The sequence below is a fragment of the Condylostylus longicornis genome, unplaced genomic scaffold (assembly GCF_029603195.1).
Source record: "Condylostylus longicornis isolate FDR11 unplaced genomic scaffold, ASM2960319v2 ptg000013l, whole genome shotgun sequence".
NCBI lineage: Eukaryota > Metazoa > Arthropoda > Insecta > Diptera > Dolichopodidae > Condylostylus > Condylostylus longicornis.
Window position 1 is genome coordinate 12,285,044 of NW_026577982.1, and position 22,750 is coordinate 12,307,793.

Below are 22,750 nucleotides of genomic sequence, written 5' to 3' on the forward strand. Positions count from 1 at the left end.
ATAAGAGTTAATCACTCATGCAAAAACGCACGCCACCTGTTTTTAGAAATTATGATATAACAAAATTGAGTCAAACCAATGATTTGTAAAGTATAAAACTTTTATCATCAACAAGTTAAAAATATTTCTTTAAATAACAATTTACAATAATGTTTTATTTATTTACAAAAATATATTAATTTATTGCATAAATTTAGGATGAGTGATCTATAAATACATAAGTGGATTAGGATAAGTGATTACATTTTTTGATTATAAAAATTTTAGAAAAGCTTTGCTAAACATTAAAATTATTTGCAAAGTAAAATTAAGTAGGATCTTAACTAATGTATAATATTATTGTAAAACTAAGCCTTGATGTTGTAGCTGAAGTTGCTTGTATATACAAAAATTTGCAATCTATAACAAATTTAATTTATTAAAAACATACTTGGGTTTAACTCAATACTTAAAACATAGTATATGGCAACTATCTAAAACACTCCCATTTTTTGATCTATTTACGAATAGATCTATATTCTTGTATTTCAAATATGAGTAAAATTTTTATTGATTTGTAAAATGTACGTATTTTCTCTTAATCCAATTCCAATGTGCAAAAAGAAATATTAATATTAAAAGAAATTCAAATGAATTTAATAAAATATATTGAACAAAACCCTCTCTCTCTCTATTTACATATATCTCTCCCTTACCTTCCCTTTTTCAACCATTCTCTTCAGAGAATTCAATTTCGAAAAATATTTTTTATGATAAATAAATTCACTTTGATGTTCAATGTATCATTGAATTTTCTACTTTTAAATCTAATTTGAATATTTTTTTTTCTTTTATTTATTTTCAAAGGTAAAATTTAATAGTTGTTTTTTAACTTATTTAAACATTAATCTTTCAATGTGCCATCAGAAATAAATCATATATAAGGGAAATAAAATAAAAAAAAAATATTTTCAATTCCGTTTTTTTTGTTTTTTCAATTTTTCAAAGAAAGTAAATTACAAATTTATATTTGTTTTATTTATGTTTTACCTCGCTTTTCAATGAATTAGTTTCTGAACACAATTCTTGTACATAAACCATAAACAAATTATTTACACATGTATACATATTGAATCATAATGTTGGTTATAATTCAAAGTCAATAACATTACATTGTAAATTTTCTATTTTTATTTGAGCGCATTTCAATTTTATTAAAATATCATTGACAGTATAAAATATTTGAATGTTACAACCGTAACTAATATCCCCCCATTTCTTTATTCTTGCTTTTCCTTTTGTTTTTTTTAGTTATTTTCTATGTTATAGTTTCCTTGTTTTTTTTTTTTCAATTTTCTTTTCAATTTTTCCAATATATAATTATCAAGGTTTTGGTGTTATTGAAATTAAAGTATATGAATACTCGTACACGATATTATTATACAAAATGCGCTGAGAAGAGATTAAAAAATGTAAAAAAATAAAAAAAATAAGAAAGCAAAACAAAAGGTGTATTGACTCGTGACATCATAATTTCACTGATATTCTAGTTTGATTATAATTTTACATAAAAAAAAAAAACAAACACAAAATTTAATTTGTCGCTAGACATGCTATCTGTTTTGTTTTTGTTTTTATTATTTTGGAACACATTTAAAATAATTCAATATTAAAATGTGTTTTTTTTTGTGGTTTTATGAAGCTGAGCGTATAAATTTCATAGTTCTATGTAATATATTTCTGTGGCTACAAGCAATAAATGTCTAAATTGAGTAATCCAGTTCATAACCCATTGACGCAATTAACAAACTATAATTGTCTGAAAAAAATCTTCCAATTTCAAAATAGGATCTATATTTTGTGTTCATAGTGTTTAATTTAATAATCTATCATTTTATCATTTTATCGTTATCATTTGCTCAGAAGTAATTTAAGTTTTGTTACAATAAAAATGACATAAAAAATTCTCATGAAAATTGGACAATTATAATTTTGTAGTTTGCAATTTCAATGCATTAAAGTATTGGTGAACAAATGGTAACTATAATTGCAAAAAATAAATAGCACGTTTCTAAGTGTCAATATCTTAACTTTATTTAGAAAACATGTGTTAAAGTTCCATAATTTACTTATTTCTTAACTCTGTAATTTTTCATTTTAGTTTCTTTTAATTCTTCAGTCAATTTCTGCTAAAAACCCTTTATTTAGTTTGATTTATAAATGATAAATTGCATAATTAATAGCTCTAAAGTTATAAATTAAAAATACGCTTTAAATTTAGTTTCAAAACCTCAGATCTTTAATGATAATTTGAGTTAAATGTAGATAATAGAATTTTACAAAAAATTTGACAATCTTGGAAATAATTGTTGACATTAACTTTCATTATATAAAAATATTGATGCCATCTATCATCGAAACATGAAAATTTATCATAATATTTTTAGGCAATGTTTAAGCTACTGTAACGGAAAGTAAAAAAAAAAAGAAACACATCTAACAAAAATATGGTCAGTATACAAATAAAAAACTCATTGATTGCTAACAGATGTTGTACGTGTAATGTGCTTGTCATTTATAAGAATTTTAAGATAAACTTTTGAATTGCATTAAAAATTTAGATAAGAAATTTAAAAATCATACTAAAATTTTTGTAAAATAATTTTATTCGAAATCTATTATTTTTCAATTTTTTTTGCGATTAAGTTCTACTTATCATTGATTTAGCAAGTATAATTAGAGTTTTCAATTTATGTAAACGAATTTGTAATAAAATCGTGATAAGAGAAGTTTTTTTTTTTAAAGAAAATTAGTAAAATTGTAAAATTTGTTGAAAATCGCGTGCATATCGGCACTACTGTGCACATTTATGCAAAATAACAAAAACCAAATTGTATACAGGGTTTTAATTTTATATTTTGAAAAATGTGGGCGTCTATTTAAAATTATAGCATGATATTGACTAAATATATTCATCATTACGAAATTACGAAATTTCTAAAAAAAATTTCTAATTTTTTTAAAACTTACCATACCTACATATGCGTTTTACTCATTTATTCCAAGGAAATTAAGAAATCTACTTTAATTATATTCGATTATATGAAAAATATGTTATTTTGCACGTACATATGCTGTTGCATAATATGGCCTATAATATCGTCTTTTGAGAAATGAAAAATGTATAACACATACAACATGTTGTAGATCATACACTGCATATTATGTTCCTTATGTTCCTTATTTAATACAGAAAATTAATTTCATATAAAGAATTCATAATTCACTAACTTTATCAAGTTCTTATTCTAATAAAATGGATCCAATATGTAAAATAAATTTAAAAATATTCTTGACTTACCATATTATGTAAAATAGTGCAATATAATTTAAAAATCAATAAAAAAACTAAATCTTTACAAAATTTCTAAAATTATTTAAAATTTTTAAAATCATAATTTTGAATACCTGTGCCTATACACCTATTATATACCTATAATATAATTGATATACCTAAATTAGAATAGCTACATAAGTAATATTAAAATTCAACAATTTTTCTTTTGACATTTTTCTTTTTTTTTGTGTATATTTATGACATTGTTTTAAATAAGCTTATACAAGTCTTAATATTACTCAAATCCACACAATTTCTTATACATATATTCTATGGGTACATTATGTATACATAAATAAATTATACAATGGTGAAGTGAAGAATATATTTAATCCGTAAATAAACAGAGAGAAAAATGATATATTTAGTCTATTAATTCAATTTTATTAAGAAAAAAAATCTACCAAAAAGGACATAATATTAAAAAAAACCAGAAAAAACAAAACAAAGAAAATGTTCAAAAATTCATAACATGTACATAAATTATGGTGTGTACAAGAAGTATAAAAGTTTTGTTATTCATATATTCATAACAGGATTAAACTTCACACCTGATGACGTTCACAAAAAAAAAAAAAGAAACTAAAATTGATGAGTACATAATAATAAATAATATCATACATGTATGTGCACATGTATACTCTCTCTCTCTCTCTATATATATATTATGTTGTCCTCAACCTGAAAAATTTTTTTTAATATATTATTAAACAAATGTACATATACACGTAGTTATAAATATAGAAATGTATATTTATGTATATACTCATATATTATTATAGGAAATTGCAAGATAGGAAAAAAAAATCCTTATTATAGTTGCGTATTTCTATACAAGATGTTTAAAGGAATTACATGACTCCTTAAACCTTTTTTTTGGATTTATATATTTGAAATTTCATTACATATATTGAAAATTATATAAATATATATTTAATATAAAATATTATGTATTAATAATTTTTTTCTTTTATTATGTACATATATATTGTTCTCAAATGATAAATCGTTGTATTTTATTATTATAAAAATTTTAACTCTATATATTCTATTCTTGCTCTCTCGTTCTCCATACTTATATATATATTTCAAATAACAGAATTGAATATTGTTGTCTTAATAAAAGAGACAAAAGAATGATTGATTGTATGCACACACATTTTTTTCACATATTATTTTAATATAAAAAATAAACAAAAGAAATTAAGAAAAGAAAAATTTATTCTTTATTGTACATACATAAAAAATATAAGTAATAGTAAAATAAATATTAAATATTCATACTTACTCGAAAATACAGAAATATATAATTATGTATTTAATAGGATTATAGTATATTTACTTTCCGAAATTTTGCTTAGAATAAAAACGTACACAATTATTGGCACATTTTCAAAAAAAGAATTTGAAAAAAGTTTGGCAATTAGTTTAATGTCATCTGTCCGTTCACTCTGTTCAAATTTTATAGACAAATAGACTTCCTAAACAAAATTTGATATGGTGTATGATGACATCTCCTCTCTTCTTTAAATAGCTGTCCAAAGTCATTAAAAAAAAATTTTTTTCGGCAACCTACTCAAACCATTATTTTTTCTATCATAAGAAAATTTCAAGTTATATGGAGTTGATCGTTCAAATTAACAATTATCACAAGTTGGTTATTGCACTAATTTTAAAAGTAATTTTTTTTTTAATGCATCCTAAATGTATGCAATGTTTATGTGGTTGGTAACTGAGTTATTTTAATTAAAAGTTAAATAATTAAAAGGAAATGTGCTATTATACAAATTATTTATTTGATTGACTACATTTTTTTTGGTTGTTATTTTTTTAACATGCTTTATGTACACAAGAATATTGACCGGAAATAAAAAATTATGAATATGTCAAGTATCTTAATTTTATTTGAAAATTGATATTATTAAATATTTATTATTTAATCAAAGGCGAATAATAATAACAAAAAAAAAAAAAAAAAAATTGTATTTTGTTTGATATTAAAGGAAATTAGGATTAAGATTTTTGTTAGTTCAATATCATAGAAAGTAAACATAAACGTACTTTAATTAAAAGTTATAACTTTCAATATTTAGGTTAATATTTAATTTTGAATTCAATTTTGTTAAACTAACGTAAATCTATATGTAGTTCTGTAATATATAAATATTGTTATATGTATGTATATTACGCTTGGATTAGGATTTTGAATTTTGAAATGTAGTCATGCGTGTGCAAATTTTAGTTTGAATCGGAAAATGTTCTGTTCAATAGTTTTTTTTAGATTCAAATCGTGATTTGAGTTCAAGTTTTCTCCTAGAAAATATCTAACTTTTTTCGAAATATCAAATTAATTTTATTCATTTCTTTAAAAGAAAATTTACATAAAGTGAAATTTTCTTAATTTACTACGAAAAATTCAGTCTTTTTCTAATTTAAAATAAATTGTAATCCGAAATATAGTTTCTAAATAAGGCGCAATATTCTTATAAAATTACAACTAAAAATAGTTAAAAACACTATTAGAGCTGTACAGTAATTTTATAAACAGATTTATAAAAAGTCTACCAAAATATATTGAGCATTTTATAGAAATATTTATAAAACTTAACTGTAACAAGGATAACAGGATTTGATATTCATTTTCAGTGAATTAAAATTTGTGTAGAGGGTTCAATAGAAATCATTTTAAATCAATGAGTTTTTCATAAAATTTATTGTATTTATTTTAATTAAATTAATTTTTATTTAATTCTTTGTATAATTTTTAAATGGAAAAAAATATTATTCAAAAAATTTTTTTAATTTCTCTTAGCATATTTTATGCCTTTCAATTATTTTCAAATACTGCAATAGACGATTTATTTATGATTTTGAAATTTTTCACTTATTTTCGAAATTTTTATTCTGTATTTAACTATTGAAATTATATTCGAACTTTATTCGAATTTCTTCTCACAAGTATATTTAATGTGAATACTATATACTCTCACAAATTGTCATATGATGTTTAATTTGATCTCTCAACTTTGAAAGAGTAATTTCAAAATAAAAATAAATATTTTCGTAATAAAGTTTTAAAAATGATGCTTGAATGTGATGCTTTGATTGTTATAAAATTTACATTGAAAACACAATAATTTAAATATAAAATTGAAAATTTTTTAAAATTTTTACAATTTTCAATGAATACTTTTGTAATTGCATACACTAAACAAAAATTTTTGTGTAGATTTTTTTTTTATTTTAAAAACTCCATTTTTTTTATTATTAAAATTTCACAATATTAAATATGCAATCGAATTCTTAACAATATCGAAAACAACAAAACATGCAAAAAATTTACACAATAAAATTATATATGTATATATGTATGTATATGTGCATGCATATATGTATGTAAAATAACTGACTGTAAGGCGAAAATTACAATATCACAATAAAATAAAAAGTAAACCCTCGAAAATTCAAAAAGAAAAATGAAAAAATCGTAAAAAAAATTTTTTTTTTGCACATAATCAAAAAATTTGATTTGTCAGAGAAAAGAAAAACTTCTCTTACTGCAAGTAAGTAAAGCCGGTATGATGTTTTTAACATCACTGTCAATCCTAAATAACATTCTGCTAAGTCGTTTTACAGCTTATATACCTACATACTTATATGTTTATATATTAACTCTGATTTTACTTGGAAACTTTTCTTATTTTTTTTTATTATTTTATTTATTCCCTCTTTTTTTTTTAAAGTAATCTAGCAATAATATTATAAAACAGGATATACGCATGTTTTTTTCCCATTTATATATGATTTTTTGAACTCTCATTTTTTCTATATATACATATATGGCACATAATATAGGTACCCGAATATTTGTATAAATTATACGATGACTGACCCCCAAGGAAATTTCCGCATTTTGTTTTTTTTTTTTTTTCCAAAAAAAAATGAAACTTATTTAAAATTCTGTTTTCATACAATAGTAAAGAAACCGAAAAACCAAGGAAAAAATTAAAAGATTCTCAAGTCTGTAGCCATATCATACATATAAATTGAATAATTAAATACACATACATATTATGCTTAGATTTTGGTATCCCTAATACTCTTAGTAAACAGAAAAGAAAAAAAAATTAAAAGAGAGAGAATTTTTCTCCCAAAAAATTTTCCTAATTTTTTTTTTTTCAACTCTTTAAGCCATTCATCCCATTAAAATATGTAAAACAAAAATTTGAAAAAAAAAATTCACTAGGGAAGCAAAACAAAGACAAAAACAAAGAAAAAGGAATAATAAAAACCTAGCGAATTCCCTTGTACGCAAGATAGATAAAAGCTTTTTTTTTATATTTGTGGAGAAAACATACAACATTTAAATTTCTCATATTTCTATACACACACAGACATGTGTGTATGTACGTATTTTACGTAAATATACTTGTATATTTTTCTTGTTATTGTTTTAATTTTTACTTTATTGTTTTGGTAAAAAAATTTACTGCATTTTGACTTTTGAAATAGCGCAAATTTTGCTGAAACACAAGAAACAAAACAAAAAATTAAAATAAAAAAAAAAGAAAATTTTCTTTATAGGTCCCATGTAGCTTTTTGTTTTTATTAAGTACACCACATATTATACTTACATATTATATTTTATTATTGGTTTTTTTTTTTTTTGGTTTATTCATGGTAGTAAGTAGTTGATTGTTGTCATGAAAACAACTACTATAGAGAGCTAAAATCAGTGTATGGCGCCAATAAATTTTAATTTTTGACATGTTAAATTGTTACGATATACTTTTGTTTTTCCATATATAATGTAAACCTACCCATTTTTTTTTTTATTTTTTTCGTACAATGTTTATAAAGAAAACAACAAGAAAAAGAAAAAGAGAAAATAAAGTAAAACAAAGTATTCGAGTATTGTTTTTTGTTTTACTTTCCTTGTTTTTTTTTTTCTTTATTTATACATCGGATATAAAGTTTATATAGGGCTACATATTTACATATTATTATATTTTATGAGTTTTGAAAAGAAAAAGAAGGGAGGAAGCTTTTAAAAAGAATATTTTATTATTTTTCTATAAAATTTTTATTTTTTCTTTTCATGTTTTATTTTACAGGCTGGTTTAAAATCCATACATTAAAATTTATTTATATATATATATATATTTGGTGTAATATCTATAATAATAATAATAAAGTATAATATTTAAATTTTTAGTATAAAGAAAATAAGGTTGAACACAATTTTCATGTTGTTTTTTTAAAGTTATATATATAGGCATATGTATACTTAACGCAATAGCTAGACCTATGTATATATGAAATATTATGACAAAAAATTCAAATAAATTCTTGTTCTAGGTAGCTCTAGTTAGCTAATATGAAAATATTAAAATCATTTTAATGATTGGTATTTTATATGTGTCGAAATTGCATATATTAAGGGGATCAATATTATTATTGTGTAGCTTTAACATTTTTCTGTAATTTGAATTTTAAATTTTATGAAATTCAATATTTTTTTTAATAATAATTTAGTAAAAATTGTATTTACATTATTAAATAATTAATTAACATTTTACATAATATTTTATGTAGAAAATTAAAATTGCATACTTTTAGGGGAATTATTTTATTAGTGTTGCAATATTTTATATGATTTACTATATTATTAATATAATTCAATAATAAACTTTGTAATATTCATTTTTTTATTACAAGTATTACAAAATTGTGACATAAATATTTTTGAGGGAGTATTATTGTTATTGTATTAATTTTATATCCAATTTATTGTTATAAACTCAAATTTCTGAATTACGAACAATTTTTCTAATAACAAGTTTCGTACTAGTTATTTGTAATTATGTGTCAAAATAAAATGCAATTAATTACTATTCGAGTTATGTAATATATTTTACATTGTATGCGTTTAAATTGCATATTTTTAGGTGCAAATTTCTATTATTCTCTAAAAATTTTAATAATTCTTTTAAATGATGTACATTTTTGTTTCCAAAATTTTTAAATAATTAAAAAAGAAATTAAAATTTTCTAATAATGTTCTAAAAATATTTAGGCCCTATTAAAAATCTTACTTCCTTTAAACAAAGAACAATAAAAATTCACAGCAAATCTTAATATTTGTTTTTTTCACTTGTGCTTTTCGTTTTTCCTTTTAAATACTTTTTTTATTTTAATTTTTACTTTTCTTTTCTAAAATATATAATCTTTTCCTGTTGTAATAATTAAGTTTTTAAATACCATATACATATACTCGTATACTTAAACTAAATTCATGTTTTTAATAAACTTAATCACGGAAATAAGTACTTGGCCAATAAAAAAACTAAGAATTTTTCTTTTGTTTTTTCATATTTAATATGAGTAAAAAGTATTTTTTTTTTAATATCAAATTTTTAGTAGGAGGTTATATGCATTGTAATACTAAGATACGATTTTATTTTGATTCCCTTGGTTTTCATATTATATTTAGAACATTGCAATGATGCACATATTTTTTTTTTGCTACAAATGAGAAAAGAACAAAAGAGAGAATTAAGGTCAATTAATTAAAAAAAAACAAGCAAAAATAAAAATTGTAATTACATAAATGAAGTAAAGTAGAAAAAAAAATTATTTTAAAAATTAATTTAAATTCATTTTTTCCTCAAATTTACTGTGAATTTTACTGTAAAAGGCAATTTTAGAGAGTTCAAAGAGAGCAAAAATAATGATTTAATTGAAAATTCTTTTATATTGCAAATTAAAACCAACTCAAATTACTTTTAACTTTTAGTAATTAAAAATAATTTGAAAGCTTTTCAAAGGTTGAATAAATTGAGAATCAATTGCATATTTTTGTTTTTAAAATATTATGACTAATTATTTAAGGAAAATTAAAAATAATTTAAATAAAATTTTTCCAATTTCCCTAGACTTTCAACATTGTTCTCACAAGAAAAAATTTTTCAATAATAATATTAAATAAAATTTTAAATTTATTGATTAATTTTGAAAAAAAAAAAATTAATTGTTAAAACACGAAATATTTAAGAAAAAATACTATTTTTAAACATTTTTTCTAAAAAGAAAATCGAAAAAGAAGAAATGAAAATGGATGCATTGTATGAACTTGTATAAGATTTAACCTTTGATAATTTGCTCTATAAGTGTATTTATCGTACGTGACGAATAAATTTTGGTTTTTTGCTGCAGAATAGCTTTAATGTACATATTTATTTTATTTAATCTAAAATGATTTTACTGCAATAAAAAATTCAAAATAAATGCATAAAATTTTTAATATTTAAAAAACAAATTCATCTGGTTCAATGTAAAAATTTATTGAAACCTTTTGGTTTTTGGGCAAAATTTTGAAAGTATCTCCTTAAAATTTAATTTAAATCAGCTGACTTTCACAATTCTTTAAATATATACGGTAATATGAAAGAGTATTAGGAAAAGGCACTACTGGTCTTGACTAATTTCTGACTCGGGAGAGTATGAAATACCAAATTATTATTCAGAAACTATCTTCGAGAGTTTTGCCAACAATATTTTTCGTATTATTTTGTACTAAGTTATCGTGTGTTCTATATTTTTAATTTTTGGAAAAAAAAATATATTTTATTGCGTATTTAAATTTTTAAGAAGAGTAAAAAGTAGAAAGAGATTTTGAAACAAAAATATTTTCACGAGCAATTGCCTGACTGCATTTTTCCGATAGACTTGACAATATTAATATACTTAAATTTCAGTCTTACATTCGCAATAAAATTTTTAATTCAGGAGGTTTGCTCTTGAATTATTCTTTAAATTAAATTCAAATAATCCAAAATGCACAAATATTTGCACATAATGAAAATTCTAATATTAAAATTTCTAAATATCAAATTCTTAAATATATATATATATATATATATATATATATATATATACTTGATTATTCAAATTAAATGCATTATAATAAAAGTTAATTAATATATTAACACATACTTTAAAAACTATACTAATACTAAAATTAAAATGAAAATGAAATTTAATATTTTGTTTTTTATTAACAAAAATACAAAAGAAACATTTAATTTTTTGTTTTTTTGTTATATATGTGATCAAACGACACTCGTATCATATATATATAATTAATTTTAATTATATCCAATTAAATATATAATATAAGGATATTATATACAAAAAATTAAAATTATAATGTTACTTGAATAAAATTTGAATTCACAATAAGTATACTTGTATTATGTATATATATATATATATATATATATATATATACAATATTAATTGTACCGTGTACACACAAAGTATAGGAAAAGAAGTGTACAGGAAAAACTATGCCATATAGAGAGAGATCTTTCAACAACGCAACAAGAAAAGCTTTTTGATTTTTTCTTTTCTTTTTCGGTTTTCTTTTCAAACGAAATATATTTTGCGAAATAGAAAATATTTATATATATACGTATGTGTATATATATAATGGAAAAATTAAAAGAAGAAGAAAGAAAAAACAAGAGGAAAAAATGCAAAAAAGGATTCTTGTATTACAATTTTGCTTTTGCTCTAGATTTTTATTTGTAAGCCTACTATATTTATGTATATATGTACGTATGTGTACTTATGCATACTTATGTGTTTATTCTAAAGTACTTAATATATATATATATATATATATATATATACAAAACAAAACGGAAAAAGTAGAAAAAGACATGGCAAATTAAAAAAAAAAAACTTTTCTTTTTTTTTTAATTTTATACTTTTGTTTTTCCTTCTTTTCTATTTATTGCGAGAATTCTATATTTTTCGAAATTTAATTTTACTCATTCAGTATTCACTGAGTTGTCTTTCATTACGGTTGTCGCTTTTGTAAAAACGGCGACAGCTATTTCGCAATTTTACCGTTTTTTCCACACCGTTTATAGCTTTTCATCTATATATTTTAACTAATTTTTTTTTTATTATTATATACATATATAAATATATTTATATTATGTACTTGTGTTCAATACTTATGTGACTACAATTTTAGTGATTCTATAATATTGAAAAAAAAAAAAATTTTTTTTAGTTTTTTTTATTATTTTTTTTTTCAAATTTTCACATTATAATTAAATTTCTCGGAATTTTCAAAATTAAAAACTACAAAAAAACAAAATAAGGAAAATATTTGAAGAAAAAAAAAACAAATAAAATATTTTGAATTTCATTTGTTTAACCCTATAATTGCTCTTGTTCTTGTTGTTAATTGTATCCTAGCGAAATATTTAAAAAAAAATTTAAAAATTTAAAATTCTACATAAAAAAAATAAAAGTTTTTATTTAGTAAAAAAAAATTATAAAAATGTGAAAATCTTAAAATGAAAATTTTTTTTTCTGAGAAAAAATTAAACACAAAAAAAAAATAAAAGAAAATTATTTACGAAAAGAAAAAGAATTTGTGATATTTTAATGTAGTTAAAAAAAAAATAATAAAAAACAAAAAAATTATTAATACAAACAACCGCAAAACACATTCAAACCCAAAAAAAAAAGCAAAAAGGATACAAAAAAAAACAAACCAAAACATCTTTTACCACACTTCTTTGACTTTGAATAAAAAAAAAAGAGAAAAACAAAACCAAAAACAAAAAAAAAACAAAAAAAAAACGGATAAAAATAACATCAAATTTTTATCTTTTGGCATCTAAAAAAAAAACGGAAAAAAAAACAAACAAAAAAAAGAACGATATTCAATTTTCCGTTATAAATTTTTCTTTTGTTTCTTAAAAACTTAAACTTAATAATAAAAAAAAATAACAAAATAAAATAAAAAAATCGCACTCTATACAATGAATTTTCGTCGTCCCCAAAAAGAAAAAAAATTTTTTTAATACCATAATTTTTATTTGAGGCGAAATCCTTTCATTCACTACTACACCACAATACCACCACCTCCACTACCACCACCGCATACTCTTCTCTGCGTTTTACTTCTCACTCTCTTTGTCTTTCTCTCTCGGTCACTCTCTTTATCTATATTTCTTCTCCACTCAACATCTCACTGATTAAAAGATTAAGTTATTCAAAAAAAAAAAAATAAAAATAAAAAAAAAACAACAAAAATTGCTGTGTTGTACTGCACACATAATAGTGGAAAAACTGCAAATTTAAGCAAAAAATAAAAAAAAAAATTTTTTTGTATACATAAAAGAAATATGCAAAGTATTTAAAAAAAAAAAAAATAAAGAGAAAAATAAAAATTATAGCTCAACAGTGTTCGCCTAAAGTAATTTTAATAAACACTCTAACTACCTTATATTTTTATGTAAATATGTAATTATATATATATATAAATATGTGTATTTAATAAATATAAATAGAGAAAAATAAATAAATTTTTTTTTTTCTATTTGGATACAAAAAGTTTTTGTGCCATAAAAATAATAGGCGTTGATGTACACATTCTATTTTTTTTTTTCTTCTCTTTTTAATATTTTGTTTTGATTGTTATACACACTCATCATCTAAAATGATTTTTTTTTTTGTAACAGAAGAAGAGAATAACCGAGAATAGCATTGCTTTATTACTCTTCTCAATTTCAAGTCTTTTTTTTTCTATTTTTTTTTTTATTCTAAAAATAATCTCTGTGAAACATTGAAATAAAATACATATTTTGAGTATATGAGATAAGTACATAATATGATGAGATGCGAAGAGTCAAAATAATGACACAGAAATAATTTAAAAGACAGTTAAAGACAGTTAATGACTTTAATGACTTTTTTCCTAATCATTTTCTCTCTTCTCAATTCATATACTATACATTTCGTGCATATATACATACTTAAATTTTTAAGTACACACAAAACTTTTCCGTTCTAATGACATGGTTGGTAATAATTTTAATGTTTGCTTGATTTTTATTTTATTATTATTATTGTTATTATTGTTTTTGTAGTCGAACCCTTAAGGCAACAAAAAAAAAATTGTATATAAAATGACATGTCAAAAAGGAAAAATATTCCTATTTTATACTTGTATGTACATAATGTATGTGTACAAAATATAGTTTGTTGGTTTCTTTTTAAATATTAAATTTATGTTTTTTTTCTATGTTTTTGGTTTTCTTCTCCAAATTATAAAATTTTTTAGTCTTTTTTTTTTCTATATATACAAGAACTTTAGAATAATTTGAATAAAAATAATTTTTTTTTTTATGTAACTATTTATGAACTCTTGAAATTAAAATAAAAAAAAAGCAATAATTATATGGTATATAATTATAGTTAAAAAAAATTGCAATATAAAAAAGAAATTATTTTTAAATATAAAGAATTATTTATATTTCAGTACATACATAGTAGCTAGCATGTAGAATTTGTCTCTCTCTCTCTCTGTATATTTGTTCTAATAAAAGATAAAATTACAAATTATAATGACTAGTATACAACTGCCACAACAGTAACATTATATTATATATAAAATTTGTAGTTTTTATATACAATATAAATAAGTAAGGGATGCTTTTTTTTTTTTATATTAATTTATGCCTTTTGGCATAATGATTTTATCATTTATGTATATATATATATGTAATATATAAAAAATAATTGCAAGCATATCCGAGAGCATATATACAAAATAAATAAAATAGCACCCGCATTAAGTACCTACTCTTTTTTAATAGTTATATATATTTATATATATATATATATTCCCCCTAATGGGTACAATTTTATGAGTTTGTAATAAAAAAAAATTGGAGTATTTATATATATATACTCGTATAATACAATATTATAGTTATTTGAAATTTATTTAATTTTTGACTTAAATTTTAAATCCGTTTTCCCAATAGAATGACGCTAGATGGTATATTACTGTAATATACAAGCAGTATTACTATAATATACCAGTAGTATTACTGTAATATTATAAGCATTACACATGTATATATATATTTGTTTAGTTTTATTTGAAATTTTTGAATTTAATGCACACTTAAGTACGATATTATTTTAATGACCTGTTATATAACTATATAATTTATATAAAATAAAATTTCCGTTTCAATTTAATTTTCGTACATATATATATATATCTGTATATATTTCGCATAACCCTTTCATATTTATAGAGTACATAAAATCGAATGATTATAATATTATTCTGTTTATATGTTCAATAAAAAATTTATGTAATTTCATATACTTACATTCAAATATTTTCGATTTAAATTCTTAATTTTCTTCTAAATAATTTCTGTGAAATTAAAGCTTGAATTCACTAACTTCCTGATATTTGAGTTGAACTAAAATTTTATAAATTAATAAGATAAAAAATTCTATATAAAATTTTCAATACAATTCAAAGGATTGCTTAACATAATATCCAATGCCGCCTAATTTTGAATTTAACCAGTGGCATTCGTATTAATAGCTGAATAAGTTACTAAATTCCTAATTTATAACTACGTTTAACTGCCTGCTTTTTCAAATGATATTCCGAATAAGGGTAATTATCTTTAAAAATGAAATATTAATCAAAAAATTTTCATAAACAATTTTTTACAAAAATTTAACTTCTTACTCTTATTTACTTATTACCCTTAGAATTATTACTTCTTTTAACTCATAACAAATTGAATAAAGCTACATGCCACAAAATTAATTTCCTTTTTCACTTAAAATAATAATTGCCGATTAAATTTTATTATTACAATATTTTTCATTTTAATTATTTTAATCTTTTATGTAATAAAAATAAATTTAATCTTATACAGAAAATAAAAATGAAAAAAAAAAAGATTTATTTGAAAGCTATAATAATTATGCTTGACTTAATAATTTTCACTTAAATTATTCCCAATTATATTAACATTAACAGATGATGTTGTGGACCAATTTGAGTCTATTTAATTTTCCTTTCTTTTTTTTGTTTTTATATTACGCCCAACTAATTTTCTAAAAAATCCATATTTTTTTTTTCTCACCACATTTCATAGAATAAGGAAGGTTATGTTGAGGCATCAAATTTCGTATGATGATTTTTTAAGAGAATTGTGTTTCCTCGTCTTACAGAAATCTTAATAAATTACTGTTGGAGAAAGCTATTTGCCGTCCTTTCGGTTTTGTCTGTTTGTGTATTCAAGCGTTTCAATTTTAACTGAACTGATTTTAGTGAAAATCAATATCTGCGTTAATCTTAGCCATATATAACGGAGAGTTCAAGTTTTGAAGTATGTTAGGTGTCAGTAACAAGGCTGACTTTACATTTTTTGATTATTTTTAAAAATATATTTTCTTAAAATTTTGCTTGCAAAATCCAATCAAGAAAACCAATAGCTGAAGCAATAGCTAAACTTTTACTAGACACCGAATTCACGTTTTTGACATGCAAATATTAGGGATCGGATACCAAACTTTTACTATAGGGACCGATTTTACCATTTATAGCATATTTAAGGATCTAATTACAGGATTTAGGGCAATATTTAAATTGTGTTAATTCTGTTCATCTAAATCAGGTCACACAAAGACATATTTATATTTTCTTAATCTGGTGCAGCATTTTTTAAAACTATGCAATACACTTTGTGATCGATTATGTGCTGACCACTTCAAAATGTTCTTTTTTTTTTTTGAATTATATAATTTTAAGGACATTTATTATTGTATATAGTGTATGTATTGCAATATCTTTGTAGATATATAGGAACAGAACAATAAATTAAAATTATATTTTGTATTAAGGCAATGAAATTGATATGATGTGGATAAAATATAAAAAATAGGAGACAAACTGTAATAAAAATAAATTACATACATACTTATTTATGATGATTAATTGCAATTAAATTTTTTTTTCTTTTTTATATATATATATAAATAAAATTTATATATATGAGCCAATATAAATATTTTATGATTATTTCTTTCCCTCCAAAAAAGAAAACCAAAATTTTTCTACTCAAAATAAATATTGTGAATAATCAAAATGCAATCAATTTTTAATATTTTCATTATAATAGAATTTTCCATAAAATATATTTATAAAAAATAATAAAATAATAATGAAATTGAGTGAGAAAAGAAAAAAAAACCGAACTCATTTTCAAGTTCAATGCAAATTTTTTTCTATTTAAGTCTAATTTAAGAATTATTGAAACCACAAACCTGAAAAGTTTTTGAATCATAAAAAACGATAAATTTATTTCGATTTCTAATTTTTTCGGCCTAATTATATGAATAAAATTTTTAGTAATGGAGTGTTATAAATTCACTTAAAATATGAGTTAAATTTTGTCATAAATTTTTGTGCCTTATAAATATAATTGAGATTTCGATGAGATTTTAAATAAAATAATAAAATTTTGTATCCGAATTTTATTTGACTGATTAAGGACAGGGAATAATAATAATATGAAAATCGATACCCTAAAATCTGAATCCGGAAAATTTTGCACTCCTAAAAGTATGCAATATTTTTTAATAAATTTTAAAGAAATTTTTTAGGTTTCATTTAAAAAACAAACTGTAGTGCCTCCAATTGGGATTCACGGCATTTAATGGTGGTATCAAGGATTAAAATACTTAAAATTTTGTCATTATTTTAAGCAAATTAATGATCTACGCTTTTTATTGTAAACAATATCAGCAATATAATGACAAAATGCTTGTATTCGTATAGCTCAATTAATTGAAATTAAAAAAAAATAAAATTTTGCTGCAATTATTTTATTTATCACAATTTTTAACCGACTATATACATTGCAAACAAAGATATTGTGAACAAGATATTGTGATTGTATTAAATTTGAAATGTTAAGTTTTTAGAAATTAGATTCATTCCTCCATGATAGATGATAAATTGAACATTTCACTGAGAATTTGGTCTGATTATCTTCTGTATCTTGAGTTTGTCACTCATGTATTCCAATTTCAGTTAAACCGATTCTGATGAATATTTTTGTGTGTGAATAAATATTTGAAATTAATGAAATTTTTAAAAACTTACAATCCTTCCAGGAAAATCGAAAACTAGAAAGTGAATTTCTACCAAAAGTTTATGGTGTTAAATGGACCTGGAAGATTATTACAGTTTTCTTAAAATTTGAAGATTTTCATAATTTTTAGGGAAGTTCATTTGCTTTAATTACCTGATAAGAATAGACTTATTCGAATTTCAAAATATTATTCTGAAAATATATGATGCAGTCGATTATTTGCTCATCACATCAACATTTTTTGTTTTGTTTTTTTTCTAGGCTCATTAAAAATGATATGAGAACCACTCAAGCGACACTTTGCTATTTAAAAGCGGAATATCAAAGTGTTTACACTTATCATTCACGTCAGATGCGTTTGTAGTACAATAAAAATGATTGTGTTTTTTTTTTTTTTTCATTTTCATCAATGTAGGTTTAGTTTGAGTTTATTTTAAATAATTTGAATGCAACTTGATTGTTATACATTTTTTTTCTTTTGTGACTCGTTCAAAGAAAACAAAAATGCACATAGCTATAAACAATAATCATAATCGTAATTATTGTTCTTTTAAAAATTTTGTTATACGTAGACACTTGTTTCTAAAATTAAAATTAGTATTCTTTATATACGTATATAGAGTTGAAGGAGGAAAATATTGTTTTTGTCACGTTTTTTTTTTTCATATTTTTAAATTTAGATAAATGCATAGTAGCTTGGAAAAAAAAGAACTCTTTCAAAGTTTTTAATTAAACAAAAAAAAATAAAAAAATTTAATTTCAATGATGTCACATTTAAAATATTAAAAATTTTAATGAGTTTTCTTGAATTGCAATAAGGAATTGTTGATAATTTTATTAGATAAAATTTTGCATTTAAAATTTGAATTTAATTCAGAACCATGCGACCTATTTTCATATAGATATATACCAGATATTTAATAAATTTATTAAAAAGTCATAAAAAAAATGCATTAATTTTAAAATGTAAAAACCCCCAAAGGTATGCATTTTTCATTTTTTTCTAATTTCATCTCAATATTTAAAATTAAATACATTTAATTTTAAAATTGAAATGATAAAAAAAATTAAATTTTTCTGTTCCTATTTAAAACGTTTACGTCACTTACATAATATTTATTTATTTATATTTACAATACATATATACATACATACAACACTAAAATATATTTATATATATATATGTGTGTATTGCGGTTTGTGAAACCTTCTAAATCATAATAATGAATTTCTTTTGAAGCATAAAATTAATATATATTAGCCAATATAATAATAAAGGAGAAATTTAAAAAAAAAAAAAGAATTTCATTTTTATAGAAATAAGTAGAGAATATTAAAAATGAATTTATTTTCTTTTATATAAGATATTGTCATATAATCATAAAATATACAGTATTGTCGCGATACTCCGAACACTTGAATTGAGACGATTTGATGGATCGGACAATAGTTCAGACGTTATTGTTTCTCACGACATTAGTAGCAATATTTTTCAAACGAGAAATTATTTTTTGTTTTAAATTACGGGTTTGCACCATATAATCTGAAAATAAGAAATTTTTTAATTTAACCCAAAAGATTCAAGCCATTCGTGCAATATTACATAATTTTCCTAATTATAGTTTAACACCAATTAGAAAAAGAAGGCTTTTAAGCTTTAAAAACTCTTTAATCATCAATTTTTTTTTTATTCATTTGGTAATACGAATAAATCTCTAAGTCTCTAATAGTCCGAATTATCGCGATCCTATTGTATATAAATTTTTTTAGAAAAAATTTTAAAAATTCTTAGCCATATTTAAAATTGCATTTTTTTTTATAGAAGACTGAGTGCAATTATAAAAATTTAATGACCATATAACTTTAAAAAAAAAATCATTTTAATTTTAATAATGGACCCTTTTTCCGTATATATATATACATTAACTATGGGTCGATTACTATGTATAGTCTATACAATAAATTTTATTTTATTTCAAATTCTACAATGCGTACTTCTGTTGATTTGTGAACTATTTTGAAATTTGTTCTATCGCATAGTTAATTTGATTTTTACTAAACCTTTTTCTATTTAATATTTAAAATTCATTCAAAGGATGCGAATACTTAAAGAAATTTTAATTGAGTATTCATATTTTAAGTATTAAAATTAAGGTTATAGGGTTTTGTTAATAACTGATGAAATTGCATAACAATACATATTCGAAATTTCAAAATAATTGCTGCTATTTTAACTATTGCCGTTGCTTTAGTTCCTTTTTTCTTAAAACAAGTTAAAATATCAATAAAGATTTCAGAAACGACCCATCAATAAAGCTGATTTTCTTGCAGTTTTGCTTTGGTAATAAAGAAATTTTAATTTTATGCGATTTGTTTATGTTGTGCGTGTGCGAATGTATATATACAATTAAAATTGGATTACTTGTACTTCACAATTTATTTTTGCAAAAGCATGGTTTTTTTTCTTATTAAAAAATAATTTATTACTGTTAGGAATAAATTTATCATCTTTGAAAATCTCATGATTGCAATTACTTTCTTTCTTTTTGGGAAGATTGTCTCATCAATTATAAAATTAGCAGCAGCACGAAATTGAAGTTTCAAAAAGGTATTCAAAATTGAAGCATGAAAAAAAAAACAAACTCTTGAAAAATACTTTTTGACAACAATTCTTTTCCCATTTCAAAATATTTTTTAACATAAATTTATTTTAAGTTTTAAAATAAGCTTTAAATAAATTACGAGTAGAATATGGAAAAAAATAAATAAATATTGATTGATTTTTTCTTAGAATTTTTGAAGATTACATAAAAACTTGGAAAATACGAGTACTAACAAATTTATTTATTTATTAAAACCAAATCTTCCAAGTTTTTTTTTTTATTAACATAATAAAGGCAAAATTAGAAGAGGAAACAAAAAATGCCTTCTAAAACAAAAACTTGTATAATACTTTGTTTTTTCAGCTTTATCAATTTTGATTGAAATCTAACCCGTAATTTGAACTTTTTACAAAAAAAAAAAAAAAAATATTTTTTTTTCAAAAGCATGGCACAAAACCTTTAAATTCCAATGAAAAAAGACAACAATAAAAACTTTTCCGATTCTTATTCGTTTAATTTTCTTCTTATTTTTTTTCTTTGATTAATTTTTTTACAGCTTTTAAATACACACACAAGATCTCTTTTGAACAGCATTGAAACAAAATAATAAAAATAATAAAATTATTTAGAAATATTCTTACATACATACATACATAATTTAAATGTTATAATTAAAAATATTTGAAATCTATATATTTTTACTCTTCATAAAAAAAAAAAAAAACAAAAAAAAAAATTTTATTAATTGTTACCAGTATTCAATTTTAATATTATAAAAAAAAAAAACGTGTAATAAAAAATGTGAAATTTTAAGTGCCATTTTGAAAAATTTTAAAAAGTAAGTTTAAAAAAAAAAATAAAATTATTAAAATAAATTTTAAGCTCAAGTCAAAAACAAAAAAAAAAAAAGTCATAATTTATGTCAAATTGTTTTGTTTATGATTTTTTGACAAACAAAAACAACAAAAAAACAAAAACTAAAGAACAATTATCAATTTATTCATTTTTTATAAAATAAATTATAATAAAATTATAAAAGAAAATTTTTTTATATATTTTGTGTGTAGAAACAGTAGTGTTTTTAATTACAATATTTAATTACAAATACGTACATATATTTACATACATATATTATTAATATATGGATCAAAACTTATTTGGCGTCTATATACACACATTATACAACAAATAAATAATAAATTGCTCAAGTACTTTTTGTTCAAAAAAAAAAATTAATAAGATTTTAATTGAAATTTAATCTCGCAAGTCGCAAAAATAAAAAGACGACAGCAACAATACAGCAACAACAATAAGAAGAAGAAAAAATCATAAAACAAAGCTTGTGGCAATTAAAATATTTAAAAAAAAAATTCAATTCGAATTCACTCTCTTTTCTTCATAAAAAAATATTTGTTGTTAGTTTTCATTATTATATATATATAGAGTATACAATAAATAGTTATTTTCAAATCTCTCTTTCTCTCTATATATATACTCTCTCTCTCTCTCTCTCATTAATTATTATTACGATTATAACGATTAATTATTAAAATAATTACCTTTATAACAACCAATATTAATGAACACAAAGAAAATATTAAAAAAAAAAAATTAAAATTAAATTAAAATAAATAAAAACCAAAAATAGATTTTTAAGAATTTTTTTACAAAACTAAAATAATTTTTTAAGAAAATCGAAAAAAGAGAAAAGAAAATTTAATAAATTCACAAAAACACAATTTGCAAATTTAATTTTTTAATAAAATTTAAAA

The 22,750-nt window shown here is 21.2% G+C and overlaps 1 protein-coding gene across 1 annotated transcript in view; it reads left to right on the top strand.

The window, feature by feature from the left end:
* The window catches only part of LOC129605630 (mannosyl-oligosaccharide alpha-1,2-mannosidase IA), a 44,810-nt gene that overhangs the window by 10,220 nt on the left and 11,840 nt on the right, over positions 1-22,750 (top strand). The window lies entirely within an intron of this gene.